The sequence below is a fragment of the Sphaeramia orbicularis genome, chromosome 16 (genome assembly GCF_902148855.1).
Source record: "Sphaeramia orbicularis chromosome 16, fSphaOr1.1, whole genome shotgun sequence".
In the NCBI taxonomy this organism is placed as follows: Eukaryota; Metazoa; Chordata; class Actinopteri; order Kurtiformes; family Apogonidae; genus Sphaeramia; species Sphaeramia orbicularis.
In genome coordinates this window covers 58745729-58769669 of record NC_043972.1, presented here as the reverse complement: position 1 = coordinate 58769669, position 23941 = coordinate 58745729, and the positions used below count along the sequence as shown (strand labels likewise).

At 40.2% G+C, this 23941-nt stretch overlaps 1 long non-coding RNA gene across 1 annotated transcript; it reads right to left on the bottom strand.

Annotated features, from left to right (window-relative positions):
- Positions 1–6546: 6546 nt before the first annotated feature.
- Positions 6547–23534, bottom strand: LOC115435876 (uncharacterized). The gene is made up of 3 exons (XR_003937741.1): positions 23523–23534; positions 20353–20358; positions 6547–6686 (listed from the first exon to the last, which is right to left on the bottom strand). It is a non-coding gene; the product is annotated as an uncharacterized LOC115435876 (long non-coding RNA).
- Between the last annotated feature and the right edge of the window lie 407 nt (positions 23535–23941).

Sequence of the window (23941 nt, the reverse complement as noted above, 5' to 3'; positions counted from 1 at the left end):
TCTCGTCAAGCTCATGCTGAATTTTTACATCTGAACCTCCTCGACAAACCATGGTGTAGTTTTACAGACTGTCATCATGTGGATTAACCTACCGACATATTTACTGTAAACTTCCGCATTGTTTTTTGTAAACGGCAGTGGTCTGCAGTGTTTACACACCACCTTTTAGTATCTGGTCCCCAGTCCTGGAACCTTGGCAGAAGTGATACCAAAAAACTAGCACCGAGTGCCATATTCCAGGTTCTTTTTTTGTAATGGAAACGCAAAAAGGCCAAGTCCAGTCGAGCCGATACCACGTAGTGGAAACGTGGCATTCTACGTTCTCTAAAGTCACTGACTGCAGACAGCAGTGACGTCCAGCTCTGGGTCCGTTATGTGGAGTCCGTTTGGGAAGCATGGCTGACAGGGACAGAATGATACCCATCTGCTGTAAATGGTACCCAGCATAAAGATGTGAACAAGGTGTTACACTAGATCTCCATTATCATGAGGGCAAAGGGAGCTCAGTGGAACTGCATAGTCCAGTTGCATATGACAGTTTGCCAAGACAAAGGCTTGTGCTTCTATCTGTAAAAGTATGGTCTGTATTTTCTCGCTCTGCTGACGCTCGTTTCTACCATCGCTGCCTATGTGACGATCCGTCTTGATGGTTTGGGTTTTTATGCCATAGTTAGAACATAATATGTAACTATTGATCGCTTATGTTTGCCTCAATCCCCAGGGACATCAATGCAAATAGACAACAGAAAGGTCTTCTTCTTCTTCATGCATCTATCTTTACGCTGTGAAACTAAAGGCTTTGACAGATTCCAGCAACAATTCTTCACTTAAACAGCAGAAACCACGACCGCTGGTGAGAGCAGAAATCAGGCCACGTAAAGATCTGCAGCATCCTGTACAATCATTGGTCATGCATGGGAATAACAACGGTGGCCCAGAGGTGCAACAGCCCCAAAAATTACCTAATAGTCTAAAAAATTATCCACTGTAAGAAAAAAAAGGAGAATAGCCCAAAAATTTTTCCACTGTAAAAAAACAAAATAACAGAACAGCCCAAAAAATGATCCACTATACCTTATTAAAAATAGCGAAAAACAGCGCACTGACCTCCACTTCCGGTGGGTTACTTCCTTAGCATTAGCCACATCATCCACCTTAACTGAAAAGGTGGATGACATTTTTTTTTCTTATAGTGGCTAATTTTTTGGGCTGTTCTCTTTTTTTTTTTCTTATCGTGGCTAATTTGTTGGGCTGTTATCTTTTTTTCTTATAGTGGCAAATTTTTTGGGCTGTCTCTTTTTTCTGATAGTGTCAAATTTTTTGGGCTGTTCTCTTTTTTTTATTATAGTAGATAATTTTTTGGGCTGTTTTTTTTTTCTTTTTTTTTCATATAGTGGCTAATTTTTTGGGCCGTTCTCTGTTTTTTTGTATAGTGGCTAATATTTTGGGCTGTTGTCTTTTTTTCTTAGAGTGGATAATTTTTTGGGCTGTTCTCTTTTTTTCATATATAGATAATTTTTTTGGCTGTTCTCTTTTTTTTTCTCATACTGGATAATTTTTTGGGCTGTTCTCTTTTTTCTTATAGTGTATAATTTTTTGGGCTGATCTCTTTTTTTCTTATAGTGGATAATTTTTTGGGCTGTTCTCTTTTTTTTTCTTATAGTGGATCATTTTTTGGGCTGTTGCACCTCTGGGCCACCGCAGAAAACCGAACATGTCGAATATTAGTGTGAACGGAACCGCAGTGAAATGACAAAAACCCAAAGCCAACCCTGTAAATGCTGATCAGCTGTGAGACTCATGCACAGATGAATTATGCAGCGGATTAACGTGTTCTCAGGAGCTTTTGCAAATTATTAGCCGGTAATATTATATGAATGTTGCTGCGTTGATCCATCCGCAGCGGCAGAAACGTCGTTAATAGTTAATTAGACGATGAAGCTGTCTCATTATACACTGTTTTAAAGTCTTCGTGTCCAGAACAGGAGCAGCTGTGAAACAGTTGAAGCAGAGGCGGCGTCTGGCTCTTTCTCTCACTCAGTGGTTTTGTGTTCCTGCTCAGGGATCTGCTCACTTGCTGCACTGATGCGGACTACTGACTGTGCCAAAAAAAAAAAAGAAAAGAAAAAAAACAGAAAACAAAGCTATGTTGAGCCACTTCATCAGCCCAGTAATGAATGCCTGTTCATTTCTGTGTATGTACTGTACGTCTGTCTACCCCAGAGAAACTGCAGCTCTAATACACACCATATTTATCACCTACGGAACAGGAGTTTATCACCAAATACTACCGTTCAGGTTGTGGAGTAAGTCAACGCTACTAGTAGGGGTGTGTATTGGGAAGAATCTGGCGATACAATACAAATCACAGTACCAGGATCACAATACAATATATCGCGATATATCACGATACTGTTAACAAAGCAATATTTTTTGTTTTGTTTCTTTTTTTCAAAGATTATTTCCTCACTGCTCTTTCACATAAGTTTATATTCAACTTGGAGTCTCATTTGTAACCACCGTACCGTATGGGCCAAGTACAAATGTTACAAAGAAAAAGGACACAGATCTGGATCATTCATCCTCCAGCAGAATAATGTGAACGCCAGACACAAAGACGGAACCAGACCCAGAACCAGAACCAGAACCAGGCTGTCCATGTCTATGACTGTCAGGTTAATCAGAGGAAGAACAGTTTGGTTCAAATATTGAGGACAGAAGGATTGTTCCAAATTAGGGCTGTGTATCGGCAAGAATCTGACGATACAATACAAATCACGATACGATATATCACGATACTGTTAACAAGGCAGTATTTTTTGTTTAGTTTCTTTTTTTAAAAGATTATTTTCTGGAAAAACTTATAGTGCAGCATTTGGATAAATAAAGTTTTAACATGTGGCTTTACCAGTACAAAAAAAAACAAAAAACAAATAAATAAATAATGTTTTACAGACATTACAGTTAGAGATCCTGCTTCAATGTTCATATTCTATTGCGAAAAGAATACATAGTGTACATTCTTCGAATCATCCAACATCAGAACATTATTTTTGTGCATTCCCAATTAAAAAAAAAACAAAAAACATTTGCCTCTTTCAGACAGTTAAAAGTGCTTTTAGGATGCTTGAATTATCCATTATTTCACAAAACAGCATCAATTTCAAAAAACTACATGTATGACCTGCGATTTCAAAATAGTACTTTTATAGTAAACAAGCAACCAAAGAAAATACGCATGTGAATATAGAAATAAAAGAGCTGGAAAAACAAAAACAAAAATGAACCTCTGCCAGGTCTGCATTTGAATAAATACCTAAAAATATCGATTCAGTACTTTTTAATATTGATATAGTATCGTGAAGTGAAATATCATGATTTATCCCGATACTGTTAACAAGGCGATATTTGTTTTTGTTTCTTTTTTTAAAAGATTATTTTCTGGAAAAACTTATAGTGCAGCATTTGTATAAATAAAATTTAACATGTGGCTTTAACCAGTACAAAAAAAAACCCCACAAATAAATAAATAATATTTTACAGACATTACAGTTTCAGATCCTGCTTAAATGTTCGTATTCTATTGCGAAAAGAATACATAGTGTACATTCTTCGAATCATCCAACATCAGAACATTATTTTTGTGCATTCCCAATAAAAAAAATTAAATAAATAAATAAGCATTTGCCTCTTTCAGACAGTGAAAAGTGCTTTTAGGATGCTTGAATTATCCATTATTTAACAAAACAGCATTATCATTTTCAAAAAAACTACATGTATGACCTGCGATATCACAATAGTACTTTTGTAGTAAACAAACAACCAAAGAAAATACGCATGTGAATATAGAAATAAAAGAGCTGGAAAAACAAAAACAAAAATGAACCTCTGCCAGGTCTGCATTTGAATAAATACCTAAAAATATCGATTCAGTACTTTTTAATATCGATACAGTATCGTGAAGTGAAATATCGCGATACATTGCGATACTGATATTTTCTTACACCCCTGGCTACTAGCCTTAGCTTACACACACACACACACACACACACACACACACATTGGTGGGACTGTCCTGTTGAACTCCAACTCCTGCGTTTGTGCTTTGACTTAACGAGCTGCGATACAGGCTGAAACAACAAGGTCCAAAGTAACAACTACACTCTGGAAATGGAACTTTTACATGGTGTGATAAGTTAGGGGGTCAGTTTTCTTTTCTGGAGGCTTCCTTTTTACAAAGGCAATGTCACAACTTTATTCTACTCTTTATTCACCAGTATTTCTAAGTAATTTAAGTCAATTTCTGACTAACTTTGTTTTTTCTAGTTAATTATTAATCATCAAATCAAGATAATGAAACAATGAAGAATAATACTGAGTGTCTTTGAAGCAGCTGTGGTTTAAGTGTCCTGGTGTTGTCGTCGTTGCTGCAGAACATGTTGACACACCTGAAGATTTCAGTCTGAAACAAGACTGAGCACTAGTTTCTGTCTTTGGTCTCTGAGTTTCTGCAGAAGGTTGAGTCAGATAGTCGAGAACAGAGTGACACAGACAGGAAGTGAGTGGACGTCTTCATTCTGCAGCTCCAGCGTCGTACTGCAGAGGTGTTGCAGGTGTCCAGATGTACGGCTCACACACCTCAGCTGGGATTAAACTGCTTTAAACCGCTTTAAACCAGTGGTGACACAGAAAAACAGACTTATACAGAAAACAGGATGAGCTGGAGACACTTCCAAATAACCCACAGTACACTTATTTCAGCCCGTTTCCATCACATGCTGTCGCCAAATTATTTTAACCCCGCCCCCTGAAGGGGAGACAAGGGGATTGTTTTTGGTTTGGTTTGTTTGTTTGTTTGTTTGTTTGTTTGTTTGTGGAAGTAAATCTGTCTCATCCAATTTGAATTATAAAAGCCTTTGAATTTCTAGCACTGAATTTTTTTGCACTGAAATTAAGTATCTGAATTTTTTTGCCTCTCAATTTTACTATGTTCATAAATTTAGAATAAAAAAATTCAGACGAAAAAAATTCAGAAAAGCAAGAAACTCAAATGCAAAAAAATTCAGACGTAAAAAATTCAGGTCACACATCCGGGACACCAAGGATAAGCAATCGATTCTATCTCAAGTAAAACAGCCAGCCAGCCAGCCAATCAAGTTGTGTTAGGTTAGTCATGTGACACTGAAAAAATTCAGATACTTCATTTCAGTGCAAAAAAATTCAGTGCTAGAAATTCAGTGGCTTTTATAATTCAAAATCTGATGAGACAGATTTACTTCCATATTTTTTGTTTGTTTGTTTGTTTACACTTTAGCAGCCAATCGATTGGTTGAATTCATACCTAATTGGGTTTATAGATTACCAGTGACCCAGAATACATGTGATTACATTTAGGGGAAAAGTAGGTCAAAGTTCAAATTTTTTATGATTTTTAAAAAAATCTTCCCATTTACTTATAATGGGTGAAATATGTGCAAGGTGCGGAGTTTGTTGTGCAGGGCACCATTTATTATTTTTATTATTATTATTATTAACACCAGATTACCATCTTTTCCCAGTATCACTCTATGTTAGCCACTTGGGTAAAGTGGTTCCAGACACAACAAGCCCCGCCCCTCACACGTATTGTATCTTATTTTGGCATCAGTCCAGCTGATGTCATCATGTCTATGCATGTGCTGCTGTCAGCATAGATACATTTTGCCCTTTTATAATTAAATGGGGAAAAAAAAGATTTTAAAAATTCATAAAAAATTTGAACTTTGACCTACTTTTCCCAAAATGTAACCACATGTATTCTGGGTCAGTGGTAATCTATAAACCCAATTAGGTTTGAATTCAACCAATGGTTTTGCTGCAAAAGTTTAAACAAACAAACAAACAAAAACAAATAAATGAAACTGTCACAGTCAGTACGTTTGTCGGAGGCCTTTGAAAGAGAACTCTGGCTGATATTTTCACACTTTCTAATCTGATACTAATTGGTTTTTCTGCAAAATTGAGGGAGTTATGGTCAAATATTGGGTATTTTGAAAATCATGACCTTGAGTTTGACCTTTCAGGGTCATTGAAGGTCAACAAAATTGGTACCAAATGAAAGACCACATCTGACTTTTTATAACTCGATAATACAAAGTTAGTTATATCCGTCTGAGTTTTCAAGATAGAAGTTGTTTGTGAATATGCAAATTAAGCGCTTGACCCCTGGTCACTTTAGATGCCAATTACTCAAAATCTCTAGATAAGTGTGTAACAAATGAGGTCGGTAATGGATAGAGAAATGAATTCAAATTAATTCGACATTAGTTTGAAATCACTACGACAAAAAGAAGGGAAGTTATTAACGATAAACATATTTTGCATACATTACCATAGTAACCGGAAGTCATACAACCTAGAGCTGTGAAATTTGGCATATTTGAAGGGACTTGAACGGAGATGTTACATATTAAATTTAGGTTTGATCGGATGAATACTGACGATATTACAGCCTTTAGAAATGTCATAAAACTGACTTTACTGCTCCCCCCCAATATTTACCCCAGGGCGCTAACGAAGCCATGGCCCTTATGATGTCATGATACATACCATCAGATAGAGAATGAAAAAAATGCACAATTTGGCTTTGGTTTGAAGTTGATATGATGATTTTGATGGAAGTTATGGTGAAATATCCATTTGTTGAACTTTGGCCTAATATTAGAAAAAAGGTCGACAAGAGAATATGGACGAACATTAGGACATGGTTTAGTATCAGTAATGATAGAAATGAGACTGCTAGAGTGCAGACAGACAGACATATGAACTGACCAATATGTTTGCCCTCTGGCAAACAACAAACCGAACCAAAAACAGTACCCCTTGCCTCCCTTCGGGGGGCGGGGTAATAACTCCTACTGAATCATTGGCTAAAAGTAGCTCAACAGTCCACAGACCAGCTCAGTATAGATCTGCTCTGCACTGGAGGAACAAAACAAAGTCCAACACGTCATGACTAAGGAACAAACACCATCTTGGAATGCAAATTTGCCTCGAGAAAGTGTGAGGTCAGTATTTGTAGCTCCATGGATCTGGTTTTTGTTGGACCCAGTGTCATTTGATGCTACATTCCTAATGATTGATTCAAAAGTCGAGTCAACAGGAACATTTTGGATACTGAATTTGGTCCCAGTGTGATGGAAAGGTCCACCTTAGTGCGACGTCAGAACACCACTGATGGGACATTGGGTCTTTGATCCGTGACAGAAGAACAGTGCAGCTTTAAGGCGGCTGCTGCAGTGCATTGTGGGTATGTGGTATAGGTCAGACAACAGAGGACCTGTGTCATCTTCCTCAACCTCAAATTAATCACAAGTACTACTACAGCTTACTACTATTTACAACAGCTTTTAGATTATAAATGCAAAAATCTGTATTATCATCTGAAATATAGTGGAAGAAAAGTAGAGGGGATGTTTATATTTATGTGTATTTGAAGTAGTTTCCTCTAACTTTAGTTCAAACTGAGTGATGTTGACAGTTTAGTTCTGTATCTGGATAGTACAAAGTTTTTATTCTTAGACTAAGTCTTAAAGAAGGAATTATACAAATGCCAAGACTACTGATAGTCTTAGTTTTCACCTGGTTTGACCCTTCTGTTATTGGAGTCCTCACACCACAGTCGACACAGTATTCCACTTTAACTAAATGTGACACATGTTCCAGTCTGTGGAACCATGAACCATGTGTGGAGCATTCCAACCAGGCAGGAAGTCACTGTGGAGCAGGCGTTCGTAGTTTGTCTCTTCATAAAAAACATCACTAGCTGGGTTTCCATGAGTTTTCCACAAAATAAAATCCATATTTGTCCAGTTTGGACCCAGTCCAGTTGGTCCAGTTTGGACCTGGTCCAGTTTGTCCTTGTAGGTGTTTCCATTGAACAGTGTTTGGTTCTGCTGTGTGGTTCTAGTCCAGTCCCGTCTGTCCACATGTGTTCATTGTGGTCCAGTCCTGTCTAGTTGTGTAGTGGTTCTGGTTTACAGCAGATGTTTGCCTCAGTTGGATCAGAACCTCCTGGTGTGTCCACTGTAGTGTGGGTCCATCTGGTTCTGGTTTAGCCTCAGTTGGATCAGAACCTCCTGGGTTGCACTAACTGTCTTCAACTACAGAAGAAGGGAACGCAGAACTGGACCAAGGAAAAGTCCACATTTATGGACACGATGGCACCATGGATTTATGGGACACAACTGGACAGCAGGAATTCAAAAACCAGCTGTGGATTTCCCAGTGACCCGGGTACCGTTTACTGAACTGTGTGATGTTCTGAACCCTCTGGTGTCCCCAGACTGGTCCTGCCCTGGGGAAGCAGTTCCTCCACTAAAGCCAATGTCTATTGTACAGAACCACTAGACCCACCTGTTCTGAGTACAGGGTCATAGGGGAGACCACTGGACTGAGCAGGACCACCGGGGCCACATGTATTTATTACCTCCACCAAGGAGGTTATGTTTTTGTCAGCGTTGGTTTGTCTGTCTGTCTGTCTGTCTGTCTGTGTGCAAGATAACTCTAAAAGTTATGGACGGATTTGGATAAAAATTTCAGGAAATGTTGACACTGGCACAAGGAACAAATGATTAAGTTTTGGTGGTGATCGTGGGTGGGGTGGGGGGGACTACTGATCTGCCTTGGCGGAGGTCTGCGCTCTACGAGTGCTTTTCTAAAAAGACAGTGCAGACCTCCGCCAAGGCAGATCAGTAGCCCCCCCCCCCACCCCCCAGTCACCAGCAAAATTTAATCATTTGTTCCTTGTGCCAGTATCAACATTTCCTGAAATTTTCATCCAAATCCAGGGCACTGATCTGCCTTGGCGGAGGTCTGCGCTGTCTGAGTGCTTCTAGTTTCTGTATACTTCCATATGGAAATGTCTCAAAAACCACCTCATGAGCGCATAAAAAGTTCTTTGCGATCTTTGACAGTTTTTGCAACATTTCGGCGTTTCCATTACCAGTTTTCTCTTGCGCAATTTACATTTTGTGCATTTCTGAGGATCATGGAAACCTGGCTAGTGATCGGTCCAGCTTCCATCCTTCAGAACTTTAATAGGGCTTAGCTTTCAAACCCACACACTGAAATCAGACCCATTCCAGCCCATAGTCGCTGTCTTCAGTTTCCACCCACGCCATGTTCTGGTCCTGGCTTTGATAAAGACGTTCACAAAGCTGCTATATTGAATTTGTGGTTATCACTCTGTCACATCCATCACTGATAACTGGTCTGATGAAGGCTAATCTCCTTCAAAGGAAGCTCTCCGTTTGCCTTCAGGAGACCATGTTAGTGGCTCACACTATCTGCTGTAAACCAATCGACGGGTTCCTGTTTTGTTTGCTCTGGGGTTTTAAGTGTTGAGTACTGTAAACGATGTGTGCCCACTGTGTCTTGATATATCCGATTTTAAAAGTAACATGCCAAACTCTATTATTAAAATAAGATTTATATTGGTGCCATGCCAGTCTAATTCCATCTCATAACAAGTATTTTTAAATAACAGATATCTATAGTGCAATAGATATTCATGTAACAAATTCATTATGACATGTGTTTCCCTGAACATGTGCGGTGAAAATTAATAAAATATAAGTACAAAGAAACGACTCATTGTCTTCATTTCAAAGTTTGCGTGACATTTCCTTAAAAGGCTTGACCGTTTAGATCAGGGGTGTCAAACTTATTTTAGTTCAGTTCCACATTCAGCTAAATTTGATCTGAAATGGGCCGGACCAGAAAAATAATAACATAAAAATATATAAATAATGTCAACTCCAAACTTTTCTCTATGTTTTAGAGCAAAACAAGTTAATTTAAATTATGAACAGGTTTACATCTACAAACTATTCTTTCAAAAGATGTGAATAACATGAACAAACAGAAAAAATAAGCAGAATTTAACAATATTCTGCCTCAGTTTATCATTTACACATGTACATTATAACTTACATCACAGTGGATCTACAAACACACAAAACACACACTATATGTAAAGTGTCATGAGATAACTTTTGTTATGATTTGGCTCTATATAAATAAAATTGGATTTGATTTGGATTTGACAAAACATTGAGTAACAGGCAGAATATTGTTAACATTGTACTTTTAATATTTCAGGTTATTCGCATTTTTTGCAAACTTGTACTTTGTTTTAGTGTAAATACATGAAAATATTTACATTTCCACAGAGAAACACTTGCAGTTGTCATTATTTAGTATTTGTGATTGTGATAGTATTTTACTGCTCTGACCCATTTCAGATTGAATTGGTCTGAATGTGGAACCTGAACTAAAAGGATTGTTAATATCTTAGTGTAATTTTTGCATTTCACAAATTCGTCCCAAGGGCCAGACTGGACCCTTTGGTGGGCCAGATTTGGCCCCCGGGCCGCATGTTTGACACCTGTGGTATAGAAGCATCTTTGAGTGTCCAAAAAGGCACTGTACAAGTGTGATGCATTATTATTATTTTTTATTATTAGAAAACTTCTATACAGATCCAGTTGTGTCGAAGCAGTAGTTGACACAAATGACAGGTGTTGGGTTGGTCCTTCCTGTCAAAGTCAGGATGTGTCACGACTACTTCCTGACCAGTTTGGCGTGTACCAACCCCGATGTGTGGAAAATGGAAAATAAAAAACTGAACAGCCATGTTTAAATGCACTTTGTTGATATATAAACACAACATATATAAACTGAAGTTTAGTCGACTCCCTTTCTTTTGTAAATATACGTTCAGCACTGAACTGAAACACATTCAAGAAAAACTCAGGAAGGCGTGATTTAGGGCAAATATGAAACAACAGGTGGTTCAAGGTTCTTTATTATCCCTTAAGCACATCCAGCAGTAAGTACACACATCAAAAACAAATATAAAAATCGGACCAATGGCCCTGTAGCTTACTGGCCAAATTAAAAGCTTTGGGAAATGTATCCAGATGCCATTTATTCTCACCCAGTTCTGTGTATTTATTCTATTACAAAAATAGCCCATGTTTTGGTCATATTCCAGTCAGATCTGTTAAAAAATCAAATTCCAACTTGATATCATTGATACTTACTTTATTTTATTTTATTTAACCTTATTTAACCAGGAAGAAAATCCCACTGAGATTAAGAACCTCTTTTCCAAGGGAGTCCTGGCCAAGAGGCAGCACAACACATAGTTACAACATACAGTAACTTAACAGTAACAGTTACTGATTCAATCCACTTCCTATCTCTTATAATGGGAGCATTTTTCAAAGTTGCACCAAATCCAGAATCAGATCCGGATCAGAATAATTTCAATCCTTTGTGTTGACATCATCATACAGAAGCTTTATAACAAGTTTGAAGTCAATCAGAACTGGAGTTTCGGAGAAGACGATGATTGAAATTTTTTCCCCATAAGAGCCCATGTTAAATTTTCCATCAGTTCCAGATCCAGAAGAAGATCCTGATCAGCCTGTGGACATTATGTTTGGGTCATCTCCCCATCAGGGCTGGACTGGAGAAATTTACACTGGAGATCATTTATATTTACTGACTTACTGCATCCATCCACTTCCTATCTCTTATAATGGGGAAATTTTTCAAAGTCGCATCAAATCCAGAATCAGATCCGGATCCAAATAATTTCACTAACTTTTGTTGACATCATCATACAGAAGCTGTATACCAAGTTTGAAGTCAATCGGAACTGGAGTTTTGGGGAAGAAGACAATTGAAGTTTTTGTAATGGACGACAGACGACAACAGACGACGCCGACAGACACTGCATGACGACAATAGCTTACAGCCTGTCGGCCGGTAAGCTAAAAACACAAATCACATACTACCAGGAACCTGATAACAACTGGAATAAAAGAGCTCTTATGTCTATCGGTCCAGTTATGTAGTTAAGGTGGACCAGACTGAAGCAGTGGGAACTCCACCTGTAGAGGGTGGGTGTGGTCAATCAGGACTGACCGGGTCATTCAGAACCAACCAGGGTCATTCAGGACAGACCAGGGTCATTCAGGACTGACTGGGCTCATTCAGGACTGACCGGGGTCATTGAGAACTGACCGGGCTCATTCAGAACCAGTTGGGGTCATTCAGGACTGAAGTCTGTTTTTGTTTTTGATGGTGAGTCGACCAAACCAACAGATAAAAGAACTGACTCAATAAAACTAGAATAAAACACCTTCATAAATGTCCTGTCAACATTAAAAGTCTTTAAAGCTTCTGATGAAAATACATGGTTCATGCTCGTTGGACAGATCGTCATCAATGACTGTGATATTTATGCTGTTCGACTGTTGATGTGATCAAATGGTACCAAAGCAACATCCAGGAGAGGGTTAGTCCTTTAGGATGGAGGGAAGACTTCAACAAATAAATGATGACGATGTTCGTCAAAGACATAAAAGAAGAGATTTGGATATTTGATGTTCATGGTGCACAATTTAATTATTCAAACCTAAGCTTAACAATCTGTCATCTGATCCATCATGGCACATCTGTAGGTGGTAGAACCATCTGGGCTGGGCTGACGGTGGAAAACCTCTGGAAAAGTCCTACAACAAACAGAACAGCTCAAAGTTAGTTTGATCTTTGGTCCAGAGCAGAGTCTAGTTTCAAAAAAGACTGGAATACTGACTGGTTTGAGCACCCTCCACACATCAGCTGAGTGATGGTCCATCCCATATGCTGTCAAACCTGGAGAAGACCTCTGGAAAAGGTTCACATGAGGCTTCCTTTGGGCTCAGTGAAGGTTGAAGGAGTCATTCCCCTGCATTCACAAACGGAACTGTATTACACTGGGAGGAAGCCTTGGACCGATTCACAAATCATAAAGGTACCACTGATGTGAAGACATGCACTGGACTGTAATGCCACATTTCCATTATGTGGAACCGGTTCGACTCGACCCGGGTACCAGGTCTATTCCTGGAGACTGTTTCCATTACAGGATACTACCCACTTAACAGTACCTGGATGTCATAGCGATGTGGTGCATTACTTCTGTGTCATCTGCTCGGAGTTGCTGATAAACTCGTTCGTTGTGTGTTGTCTCATCAAGCTCATGCTGAATTTTTACGTCAGCCACCAGAGACTGAATCTCCTGACTGAATGGTGTAGTTTTACAGGCTGTCATCATGTGGATTAACCTACTGCTACACCAGTGGCGGCTGCTGGTCTTTCAGACAGGGGACGCTCATTGTCGGCTTACATCAAAAAAACTGTCAAGTTATTTAAACATAAATTTGTCCCTCCATTCCTTTTTAAGAAAATACTCAGTGACCTTATCGTACCAAGTAAACAAGAAAATGCTGAAATTATGTTAAATTGAAACAAGGAAGTACAATGAGTGTGTTTTATTTACAGTGCAAGAAATGAACAAGTCATTTTGTAGTGGTTTCTGTGATTTCACAGCAGAATGTGTGACGGTATTAAACTGAACTGTGTCAGTGAAGGAGCAGATCTGAAAATAGCTGTCAATCAAACGGGATTCAGCTTTTCAACTGATCCTCCAATCAGCGCATGGAATCCCAGCATCCAGCCCGGTCGAGCTCCGTCCACAGCTCCATTCACCCCCAGAGACACTGAGCATCCAGGGGCGGGACAACATGGTGGCATTTATCCAATTAGCACCCAGTTTAGAGTCAATGAAAAAACCAGTTCCACTCAGTCCCATTGAAGTGCATGGACGCTGAGCGTCTACGGACAAATGCACTGAGCAGAGATGGAGGAGAAAACACAGACACGGGAATGGAGGAGAAGTGAACAACATCCAGTCTGTTGATTTGGGAAAAAGGTGATTCTGAATGAACTCGTCTGTGAGATGAACGTGTTCTAACACATTTGGAGTCAATGAAATGTCAACACAACCGAACAGATTTGAACATTTAATTTTCGTAATTTTAGGGGAAGCCGAGCTTCCACTGCAGTCTGAGAGAAATCGCCTCTGCGCTACATTTACTGTAAACTTCCGCATCTGTTTTTTGTAAAACGGCGGGTCACAGAGACAACTCTGACCAATCAGTGGTCTGCAGTGTTTACTCGTCACCTTTTAGTATCTGGTCCCCAGTCCTGGAACCTCGGTGGAGGTGATACCAAAAAACTACTACTGAGTACCAGACTCCAGGTCCTCTTTCATAGTGGAAATGCAAAAAGGCCAAGTTGAGGCGAGCCGGTACCACGTAGTGGAAACGCGACATAAGACATATAGTGTCTTGTCCCTTAATGGTGCATTCCAAAGTGCTGGGAGGTGGAAGTTTCCGATATCCAACTGGGTAAAAGGCATTGGAACGCCTGTCGAAGCCGGAGGTCCTGGTTACAAAGTGGGGCCAGATGGAAGTACCCGACCCCCCCAATAAACAGCTGTGTTCAGGGTGGAGTCACTGGATCACTGAGCAAGTTCTCACTCGCACAGATGGACACAAAGTTTGTTCACAAATCAAGTGAATTAACCATGTTTGAAAAGTAAAAGACATCATGAGCTCATTTTGGGACGTGCGTCTCATGTTATACAAATATTGCACGTGGTGCGTTTATAATTTTGCTCAATGTCGTAAACATTCTGATGTTTTTTCTCTGTCTCTGTGTAGTTTTGTTTTACTCAGTATCGTTTCTCTCTGGGACCCTTGGGGTTGCCTGAAGGAACCCTCCCACTCAGTTATGGGATGTGTTTGCTCATGGAATATAGAATAAAATCATCCAAATGTGTTTCTGTGATCTGAATCATTTGTTTAGGATGATTTGAAACTTCAGACAGCGCTGTTTGAAGTCAGTCTGTTTTCAGTATTATTGTCAGTCGTTAGTCTTGGTTTATGCAAATTAAGGTTCAGTGATGTTATGTTATGTTCTCGACATCTTTTAGAGCACAGGTGTCAAACATGCGGCCCAGGGGCCAAAACTAGCCCGCCAAAGTTTCTAATCCGGCCCGCGGGATGAATTTGCAAAGTGCAAGTTAGGGCATTGAACTCAAAAATAATATCATAATAACCTATAAATAATGTCAACACCATTTTTTTCTCTTGAGTTAGTGCAAAAAACATTAAATTATGAAAATATTTACATTACGAAATTATCCTTTAACAATAAGATGTGAATAACCTGAACAAATATGAAAAACCTGAAATGTCTAAAGAAAATTAAGTGCAATTTTAACAAAATGTTGCCTGTTACTAAATGTTTTGTGCATTTGTAGATCTGATCTGTAATGCACATGTATAAATGGTGAGTCGAGGCATAATTTTGATAAAATTGTACTTACATTTCCTATCAAATTTCATTTTTCAGGTTATTCACATCCTTTTGTTTGGATAGTTTGTAAATTTAAATATTGGCATAATTGAATGTTATTTTTTGGACTAAAACAATTTGGAGTTGTCATTATTTATTGGTTACCTTGTTATTATCTTACTGGTCTGGCCCACTTCAGATTAAATTGGACTGATTGTGGCCCCCGGGAGAAAATGAGTTTGACACCCCTGTTTTAGAGGATCTCTCTGGTCACTGAAACCAAAATAGAGGAGGGGAATTAGGAGGGTGGGATCTACATGAGCAGAAGGGATGGATTTCTGTTGGTTGCTTGTTTTAGATTGACAGTGTGGACAGCTGGTGCCTGGTCCTCCCGCCCACTTGAACATGGTGAGAGCTGGGGACCAGAGCCGGGGCAGTGCTCTGGTGTGTTTCATGTGCATATCTGGGACTAGGGCTGTGTATCAGCCAGAATTTGGCGATACGATATAAATTACTAGGATCACGATACAATATATCACAATGTATCATGATACTGTTAACAAGGCGATATGTTTTTGTTTTGTTTCTTTTTTTAAAAGATTATTTAGTGGAAAAAAATATAGTACAGTATTTGAATGAAAAAAAGTGTTAACATGCAGCTTTAACCAGTACAAAAATCACACAAATAAATAAATAATAATTTACAGACATTACAGTTTAAGGTCCTGCTGAAATGTTGGTACTCTATTGCGAAAAGAATGCATAGTGTTCAGTAAGGTGGTCCAAAAAAAGATTTTTTTAAGATTCTCTGGATTAGAACCCTGCATTTGGTTCCATATCTGGCCAAATTACTTCAGTCCAAATTTTATGCAAATTCATTAATATTTAGAGGTTGCACAAAACATGTGCAGATTGCTCTATATACTATAACATAAGTAGCCAAATGAATAAGGCAGATTAGACTAATTTGAAATTTTATTCTCAAAATCAAACTGCAACTCGCATAAAAATGTTACTTAGAAAGTCCAGCAACCACTGTTACTTTATTGAAATTACAAAAAATGTTCCTGTGTTCTTTGACAACTTGTTGCCAGTACTGTTTGTGATCTTCATTTTTTGTTCGGCTACAGTTGAAGTCTTGAATAAGCTCCACCCCTCTTTCAGCAACATCATTGACAACTTTTCTGGAATGCACAATTTTAGCAGCCTTCTGAAAGTCTTCATCATCAGCCCAGTCTTCTGGAGGAATTCTGAAGAATGTTTGTGGCAGATCCAAAGTTTCAAAGAAACGCATGGTGCTGGTGGGGACAAAACCCCTGATCTGCTTCCCTTTAGAATCTGCTTGATTAAGGACATCCCAACGCTTTAGTGGAACCGAAAGAACCTCCATTTTCCATCATGTTGTCAACCATCAGCTGCTTCTGCTCTTGTGTCACACTGGAGTCCAAGAATGCCAGGACAACCAATTCTTCACTCCAGTACCACAGATGTGGGCGGCCTTACTTCATACATATATTGCTAGATGAATCACTCAAACCTTGGTTTTGATAGTACTGCTGCTTCTCTTAGCAGGTCAGCTTGGCTATGCTGAAAATGCAAAATTAGTCAATTTCCAGGAAACTTCCAGCAACTTGTGCAACCTCTAAAACATCTCCTTTTTCTTCCAAAGTTTTTCCTAAATCATCTTTTGAATGCCAAAACCTAATGCAGGGTTCGAATTGAGGTTATCTGAAACTTTATTTTTTACCATGATTGTTGGACCACCGGGCAGTGGTCCAGTGGCGCGGTGGTTAGCACTCGTGCCTCACAGCAAGAAGATCCTGGGTTCGATTCCAACACCAGTCAACGGTGGGTGGGACCTTTCTGTGTGGAGTTTGCATGTTCTCCCTGTGTCTGCGTGGGTTTTCTCCTGGTACCCCGACTTCCTCCCACCATCTGAAGACATGCACTGATAGGTTAATTGGTTAATCTAAATTGCCCATAGGTGTGAATGTGAGAGTGATTGTTTGTCTCTATATGTCAGCCCTGCGATGAACTAGCGAAATGTTCAGGGTGTACCCCGCCTTCGCCCATAAGTAGCTGGGATAGGCTCCTAGTGAGGATAAAGCGAGTTCAGATAATAAATGAATGAATGAATGTTGGACCACCCTAGTGTTCAGTCCTGGAATCGTCTAACATCAGAACATTATTTTTGTGCATTCCCAATAAAAAAAAAAAAACAAAACTAACATTTGCCAATTTGAGACAGTGAAAAGTGCTTTTAGGATGCTTAAAATAACCGTTATCAATTTCAAAAAGCTACATGTATGACCTGCAATATCACGATACTACTTTTGTAGTATCCATACAACAGAGCAAAACACCCATGTGAATATAGAAATAAAAGAGCCTGATAAAAAAGAAAAACAAAAATGAATCTCCCCCATGTCTGCATTTGAATAAATACTTTAAAATATCGATACAGTCCTTTTTAATATCGATACAGTATCATGAAGTGAAATATCATGATATATCGTGGAACTGATATCTTCTTACAGCCCTGTCTGGGACTCTGCCCAGCTATGTGCCCACAGTCGGGCTCCACGTCCAGCAGGGAGATTTAGATTCCACACCGCCCTGCTGTTGTTATTCCTTGTGGACAAGCCCCTCCTTCACACCAATGGGCTTCATCCATTGCCTGATAAGAGGAAAAAAAAAACACACATTTACACAGTTGAAATAATAAATCAAAACTGTACTTTTGTAACATCTCAACATGAAGATGATTATGATGACTTTTCGGTGATGTGTGGGTGGAGAATTTTGGACCTAAAATGCAGAACAAGGAGCAGAGGCTGATTTAAAGAACACAAATAGAATTTACTGAAGTCTCAAAGGGGGAAGTGGAGGGGGAAGAGGAAGTAGCGTAGTGGGTAACGTCGAAGTCCTTCTGGGAGGCAGGGCTAGCATTAGCTTAGTTTCTGCTAGCTAACAGGGGGGATGTCCAGAGCGATGGCTTGGCTTCCTCCAGATGGCATTGACTTCCAGTGGGCAGGACTGATGATATTATGGTGGTGGCAGTAGCTTAGAGGGCAAAGGCTTAGCAGTTAGCAGTTAGCAGTGGGTTAGTAGTAGGAAAACAGGATGTGGGCAGGGGTCAGACCGTAAAGGCTGGGTTATGTTTGCTGCACGAATGTGATGTGCGGAAAATAGACGTGGGGAGTCGGCACGAGAGTACGTGTGGTGCTTTTATAGTCCGGGCGGCTCCGCGCAGCATCTATTCCCAGACTGCAGAGGGTGATGTGCCACAAACGCACGTCTATCACAGTAAAAAACTAGAGAAGAAGAAAATTGCCATAACAAACCAAACATGGTGATGGTTTTTCCAGGTTTTTTTTCAGCCCATTCCTCCTCTTTGCCGACTGTCGCTGCAGTTTCCCTCCATAAATTGTTCACCACACAGCTGTCACGGTGGTCCGGGTGTGACCAATGATACCAGTGCCTGTACTTCTGTATTTCTACCACCAGAGCTACAGAATGTCGGCCATGTTGTCCGCGCATCTCTTACAAATTTTCTGAGGTGTGCGAAGCGGAAAGTTTCCACTTGAGATGAGCCGCGCGAAAGGGTGTGGGTGTGAAAATGACGTCAATTGGCCGTGTGAAGCTGACGCGGTACGCATAAACCAGCCTTTACATTTTCTTCACGCTTTCAGATTTATTGTTTAACTTTTCAACAAAATGACTGAGAACGGATAAGTGTCAGTTTGCGTCCTTTTGTTAAATAGCTATTCAGTGGAACTCGTATTCCAACATTGGTTCCAAATACCCTATTGTTTAGGAGGATCATAATCACATGGATACCATATTCACATGAACACTGTCAAATTTAGAGGAACTATCAAAGACATCTGTCAAGTTTAGATAAAAGATCAGACTCTTATTTTCCTCTGTTGTTGGTACGTTCTCATTAATGTTCCCTGTTCATATATTATGCTGCCACTAAGCCAAGAACAAAATGTTGATTTAACCAAGGTTATTATCGTTAACAAAAACAAACAAAATGACAAAAACTAGAATTGTAAAAACATTTTTGTTAACTGAAATAAATAAAAAACTATAATTAAAAGAAAAAAACGATAACTAACTGAAACTGTATTGTGTGTTTACAAAACTAACTAAAATATATAAAAATTTATGGATAAAATTCCATTCGTTTTTGTTTTTGTCAATGTCGGACTGATACGAAAGCGATTTATTTCCCTCAAGCAATTTCATCTAGTGGCACCATATGATATTTAACGGTCCGTCACTTGTGTTCACTTGTGGTTTCCAGTTGTCTTCTGGTCCCCGCTCTACCTGGAAACATGGAGACTAACGCTGGGAGAAAGCAGCAGAGTCCTGTCTGGGATTTATTTGAATACGACGGAGAAGAAGAGAAAAGATATTTAAAAAAAAAACTAAAACAAAACTAAAGCTAAGCATTTTGAAAATAACAAAAACTAATGAAAACAAGTGTTCAGAGAACGCAGACCTCCGCCAAGCACCCTGAACGGTGTGCATGTGTGGATCGACTATTTCTTTTTAAATTAAACAGTTTCAAGGTTGTTCCATACAGCAGAAAAATTGCAGTCAAAAACTGTAATACATTTTTATAGGTTTTACATTTTTACAGTTATAGTTTGATTGAATTAAAAGATTTGAACTATAGGTCTTCAGTACAGGGGGTCTGTAGTTTGTTTTTAATTATTTATTTATTTGAAAATGGTGCATAAAAAATAACACAAGTCAACAGAGCGTAACGGAAGAGAAATGGAGTGGAACTATATTTCGTACAAAGTTGAAGCTTGGTACCAGTCATGTGTTTGTCAAATTAGATTCAATTCCAATCAATATTTGTTGAGTTCTAATTTTAAATGTGTGGTAAATGGGATTTTCAATGTTAAATGTAAATGTCCACAGAGTCCACATTCCACAGTGGAAGTGGACAATTTTGTGCAAGATACAAGATATTGTTCTAAGCTACAGGTGGATCCAATTGGAGGCTAATCAGAGTCGTTTTGAATTTTTTTTTATGAATTCTCAAAAATTGCTCAATGATGAGAGATAGGAAAATTGTAGATGTTGTGACCTTGCTGTGACCTTGAACTTTGGCCTACTTGGCCCAAAATTAAATAGGTTGGTTCCAGGGCCTAGGCCTATCTGTGGAGAAGATTTGAGAAAGATGGTTGGAAGAGTTTTCCCCTAAAGTTGCAAACAAACAAACATGCAAACAAACAAACATACAAAGCAAAGTGATCACAATACCTCCTGGCAGAGGTAACTAACAAACCTGCTCTAAAAACGAATTAAAACTAACTGAATTAGAGGGAGATCCCGGATACAAGCGGTCGAAATGAGTTTCCTCCGTCGGGTGGCTGGGCGCACCCTTAGGGATAGGGTGAGGAGCTCAGTCACCAGGGAGGAGCTCGGAGTAGAGCCGCTGCTCCTCCGCGTCGAGAGGGGCCAGCTGAGGTGGCTCGGGCATCTGTTTCGGATGCCTCCTGGACGCCTCCCTGGGGAGGTGTTCCGGGCATGTCCCACCGGGAGGAGACCTTGGGGAAGACCCAGGACACGCTGGAGAGACTATGTCTCTCGGCTGGCCTGGGAACGCCTCGGGATCCCCCCGGAAGAGCTGGAGGAGGAGTCTGAGGAGAGAGAAGTCTGGGCATCCCTGCTTAGACTGTTACCCCCGCGACCCGGCCCCAGATAAGCGGAAGAGAATGGATGGATGGATGGAATTAGAGGGAAAAAAAAGTCAAAACTAAATAAAATTAAATTATAATGAAAAATCCAGAACTATTAGAACCTTGGATTCAACCTAAATGTGTAATCTGTGAGCATGCCTGATTGTAGACACAACAGAAGAGGATCATCTTCAGGGTTAAAGGTCAACTGTCGCTTTGCACAGTCCTCTCAGAGATAAGACTGCAGTTCTACTTCTGACAAACTCCTGCCAGGCAGGTTAATGTCAGACCAGCTGGAGGTCGTGACCCCACCACTCCACAGTTTTGTAGGTTAAAAACACACAGGAGTGTTTCACCCCGATGCTAACCCCATGGTCAAATGAGCACACTTGCCTCAGGTATCGTTTTAATGGTCTGGGCCTCAGTCATGACCAGATGCTTTGGAAAGACAGGAAAAAAAAGATGCTACAAAGACTTTTTCCTCACATGCTCACGTTTTAACTGTATGATTTTTAGGCAATAACAGGAGAAGGACCAGTCTTTCACAACCACTAGAGATGCTGTATGTGGTCATGACATAGACTACATGTTCTCTAATCACTCGTGTATAATCTCATTGATTTAGATATTTGTGCATTTATTGGATTAGGTCCAGGGGGTCAAAGTCATTTTAGTTCAGGGGCCACATTTAGCCAAATGTGATCTGAAGTGGGCTGGACCAGTGAAATAATAAGTGGTGCCAGGTGCTTGAAGTGGAGGAGGCACTGGGGGGGGGGGGGGGGGCACACGGAGAGGAAGGGGCACTTAGGGCACATGGAGAGGAAGGGGCATTTAGGGCACCTGGACGGAAGGGACACTTAGGGCATCTGGAGAGGAAGGGGCGCTTAGGGCACCTGCGTTGAAGCAGGTGTGACAGGCACATGTGGTGACGCTGGTGTTACAGCTATCTGAGTCAGTGCAGGTGGGATGGGCACCTGCACTGGGGGGGTGGGGGCTGGCTGGGGCTGAGCCTGTCTGGGTTGGAGCAGGTGTTGGAAGCACATGTGATGGAGACTGGGGTGGGGGGCATGTCTAACAGGCTCTGAACATGACTGAAGTGGTTATGAGACATGCTCATTATGGAACACATTCACTATGTGGACGGATCTGATTGTGGTTCCTCTGAGTCTGGGTGGGTTTACTCATTTCAAAGTCTGGTTCAGAGTCTACCTCACCACAACACACAACTGTCTCTGCAGTGCAGTAAACGCATCACCATATTCTTATTTCTTCAGTCTGGTCCTGAGTGGAAGGTGGTCCAGGCTGTCCCACATCCACAGGTGCAGCAGCATGTTCTGTGTTTGGAGCCTGAGGATGTTCACGATCTTGGCGATATGATGGCTAGGTTTTCTGTCTTTCTGCCCTCCTGATTTCCCGATCCATATTCAATGCCTAAACTGTCCAGCTTGAAGGATCATGTAAAACTGTGTAGGATGTTGTCGTGGGCTGGTTCATACTGTGAGAGTTCCAGCTTCTGCATTGGCACACGCTCAGGTGTGAAGGGTCAGGGGTTCAGTTTGAGGTTTTATTTCAGTCTTTCAATAGGATTCAGTAGATGTTTCTACTTTTTTTGGATCAAGATGATAAAAGGATTAAACAAATGTAAAACAATAACTCAACTAACAAGACAATTCCAAATGTACACTCTAGTGCAGTGTTTTTCAACCTTGGGGTCAGGACCCCATGTGGGGTCGCCTGGAATTCAAATGGGGTCGCCTTAAATTTCTAGTAATTGATAAAAAATTAAGAAAAACTTACCAATAAAAAACATATGGTGAGTTGAGAGATACAATTACAATCCATAGCAGACATGACAAACTCTGAAGCTTTTATTGGACCAAAAGTAGGTTGGGTTTTAGGTATAAACCATACCCCTACCTTCCCTTTTTATCATATTTTGAACATTAATCTAGTCACGTCAGAGACCCCCTCCTTTTTAGCTCGTCTCCGATAGGGTAAGGTCTTTTTGGTGTTTGTCAGGATTGGTCAAAACATATACGAGGGGTGACTGAAAAGTTTTGAGCCTAACATGGAAAGGATTAAGATAAAGACCAAATTTGGCCCATGAAATCTTTCACATATCTTAATCCTATCCACTAAATTTCTTGGTCATAGCAATCTTTTTCCCTGTTTTACAGTTCCCTGAACTTTCTGTATGAAGTGTTTCCTGAAAAATGGGCAAACTTGAGTATGGGGCTGTCATCAAGTATGTGCAGCTGAGAGGCATGACCCCAGCTCAGATCCATGAGGACATGCAGGACACAGCAGGTGAACATGCCCCTTCATCTGCCACAGTGAAACCATGGGTGTTTGAGTTCAAACGTGGAAAAGACAATGTTGAAGATGAACCAAGGTCAGGGAGGCCGTTGACAGCAACAACTCCTGAGAACATTGACCTTGTCCTTGACATGGTCATGGAGGATCGCCATATCTCAACTTATCAGATTGCCAAGAGACTGGGCCTCTAACAGGAGTGAGCAGATCCTGTAATCAGAGATGAACTCGGATGTCAAAGGTGTCTGCGAGATGGGTGCCACGTCTTTTAACTCTGGAACAAAAACACACCAGATGCAGAATGTCAACAGAGAACTTGACACTCTTTGAGGCGAACCCATCCAGTTTCTTGGACCGGTTTGTGACTATGGATGAGACTGGGGTCCATCACTATCAGCCTGAGACCAAGGAGCAGTCAGAACAATGGAAACATCCCATGTCACCAACCCCAAAGAAGGCAAAGGACGTACATGTACTTGATGACGGCCCCATACTCAAGTTTGTCCATTTTTCAGGAAACACTTGATACAGAAAGTTCAGGGAACTGTAAAACAGGGAAAAAGATTGCAATGACCAAGAAATTTAGTGGATAGGATTAAGATATGTGAAAGATTTCACAGACCAAATTTGGTCTTCATATCTAAATCCTTTCTATGTTAGGCTCAAAAGTTTTCAGTCACCCCTCGTATATA